We start from the raw sequence: 3,076 nt of genomic DNA, 5'->3' as shown, positions 1-3,076 counted from the left end.
TATAACTGGAGTATGTTTTTCTATCTGAGCACATGTTTTTGTTTTTTTTTTCCTTTCTTCATTCACTGAATAGTAAGCTCAAAGCCAAGTGTACAGGTAAATTTGTGCTCTTTAGTAAATGTAGCGGCCTGAGCTGAGAGCAGACGAAGTGGGATTCTTTTTGGAATGAACAGATTCACGTGTGAACTCGGCACTAGGCTTGTCTGGTGCTCTCAGCTCCTGAGTCGTCCTTGTTGAGGTGGTTGATGACATTTCAGTCAACAACTTCCTTTAAATTATTGAAGGGGTTAGTAGTGCTAACATCTTTGAACTTCTAACTGAAACGGCTTTCCACACCAACTGCTGTGTCCTAGTTGTCTGCCTGTGTCTTTCCGAAAAGAGGAAGGGGGCCTCTTTGCAGCCTTCCTACAAATTTCTTCCCCCAGGGAGTAGATGGCGCCCCCAAGTGGAGACACACTGCGGCACTACAGTACGTGTCAATTCTATGTAGTCACTTCTCAGATCTGCTGTACCTATCAAATGATTTATTCCCTAAATCAAGTACCTCCTGAGTCTGGGTTTGAGTCAAGCACTGTTCTAGAGGCACAAACCCACAAAAGACCCCCTGAGTTTGTGTGTGAGTGAAGTCTTCTGTTACTGGGTACTGAAAGTTCCGAAAAACTGCAGTTATAAGCACTTTATCATTCTAACACCCTTACCTCTAAACACCATCCATCAGGGTTATAGCTATTCTAGAAAAAAAAAAAAGTAACAAGAAGTGCAAAGAATTGGAGAAAAAAGTCTAAACTTCAGTAGTGTGTATAACTACAACCCTAAAACACACTGGTTGGAGGTACAGAAGACAATACAAACTGGATGTGATATAAGGATGGGCCTACATTGTTTTACAGCACAAAATCAGGGAGTTGAATTTCTTTGCCAAGAGATACGTGGTGCCTGGGTGGAAGCACAGCTAGAAATTAATCAAAGGCTGTCATACCGCAATTAACAAACTATGATTGGTATTAACTTGAAGCTCCAGAGTTTTGCCTGTTTGAAACAGCACTGACTGGGAAAGTAGCCTACCCAACTCAAAATATTTGAGTGCCCGCTCTGTGCCGAGTGATACCAGATCTCTTCACATCACAAATGAACTGCATCCCCATCATTGAGGTTCCTGGGCTTATTGCATAGATGCGGTTTTCAAAAGTACTTTTCCCCTTAGGGGAGTGAAGAGATGTATTTGTAAAGACTAATATTTAGAGATTTTGAAGTAATAACATTCTCTGAATCTTAGAATTTCACACATTAAATCCCAGAGGAGTACTTGGTTGTGGTTGAAAAGAGGAAAACATCTCTTAACTTTGTGTGTTAGTCGCTCAGTCTTGTCTGACTCTGTGACCCCATGGACTGTAGCCCACCAGGCTCTTCTGTCTACGGAATTCTCCAGGCAAGAATACTGGAGTGGGTTGCCGTTTCCTTCTCCAGGGGATCTTTCCGACCCAAGGATCGAACCCAGGTCTCCTGCACTTCAGGCAGGTTCTTTACCATCTGAGCCACCAGCAAAGTCTCTGAATCTTAGAACTGACACTCTAAATCCCAGAGTAGTACTTGGTTGTGGTTGAAAAGAGGAAAACATCTCTTAACTTTACAGGAATGACTATATATATAAAATCATTGTATATAGGCATCATATATTTATGTAATAGGTAATATATATGTATATATAGGCATCAGTGTCTTACTTAATAGGAAATGTCTAAAAAGGAAGCAGGAGCTGATAGAAATCTCTGAAAACGGGGTAATCTTGCCAGAGGAAGTGGTAAAGACTTTTTCACCTTTGTGATTTCCTTAGGGTGAAAGTATTTCATTTTAGCTGATAAGCTAGTTCCAGAATCATCCTGATTTTGGGGATGGGGGATAGGAAGCTCTAAGGGAGCTGAAACCCGCGTGGGTAACGTGAGCTCTCCCCCCGCTCCTGTAGTGTGGGCAGTGTTCCTTTAAGAAGGGTATGACGTAGAAACATGTAATGATGTGGAAGCCTGAGATGAAAAATGGCATTAACATGTCTGCATTCCTCAGGGTAGTTAATTCAGGCCGCTGTAACACACCATCTTACATTCCAGTGGCTTACTACAACACATTTTCTTCTTAAGGATGAGTTTGAGTGGGTGGCTCCCCTGGACAATTTTCTTCCCAGTGGCTTTTTTACCACCTGAACCACAAGGGAAGCCCTTCCCAGTGGCTCCTTAAAGGAATAACATCTCTTCCTGTGCTATGGGTCTGCTGTCCTTAATACCTAGTTTCAACTTGTCCTGCTATCAGCCAGCCAGTAGATGGAACAGTCTTCACTGTTCTGAAGAATTAAAAGGAAGGTCAGTAAAAATAAGATACTAGTGAAGGGGCAGGGGCTCCACGCAATCAAGCACAAATTTTGGCAGAGGGTTGCTGCTAATCAGCAGCAAATGTCTCAAATGATTTTAGCACTTTTCTAGATAACAGAAGATGCAAGAAACTGGGCTCATAAAATCATCTGAAAATATCTAACTATGTGAGTCCTGTTTGCTAGTTTTTCCCAGAACATGGAGAGCCTCATTCCTGGTGTCCACCCTGGACTCCTTTCAGGTGTGTGGAAGGTCAGGGGACTGCTGTGGTCAGGGGCTTCATCCTTGTAGAGCCAGATGGTGAGTGACAGTTTTTGGTTGGCAACATCTACTGTTCTTTCAGGGCTTCCCAGGTGGCTCAGTGGTAAAGAATCTGTCTGCCAATATAGGAGATGCAGATTTGATCCCTGGGTCAGGAAGATCCCCTGGAGGATAAAACGGCAACCCGCTCAAGTGTTTTTGCCTGTAAAGTCCCATGGATAGAGAAGCCTGGTGGGCTAGTCCCTGGGGTCGCAAGGAGTTGGACATGACCGAGCGACTGAGCGTGCACCCATCGTTCTTTCAATGCCTGTGTATGTTAGTCGTGTCCGACTCTCTGCTACCCCATGGACTATATAGACTGCCAGGTTTCTCTGTCCATGGAATTATCCAGGCAAGGATACCAGAGTGGGTCACCATTTCCCCCTCCAGGGGATCTTCTTGACCCAGGGATT

Source organism: Cervus elaphus, chromosome 22 (assembly GCF_910594005.1).
Source record: "Cervus elaphus chromosome 22, mCerEla1.1, whole genome shotgun sequence".
Classification (NCBI taxonomy): Eukaryota; Metazoa; Chordata; class Mammalia; order Artiodactyla; family Cervidae; genus Cervus; species Cervus elaphus.
The sequence above is the reverse complement of the archived record's forward strand: the minus strand, read 5'-3'. Positions refer to the sequence as shown.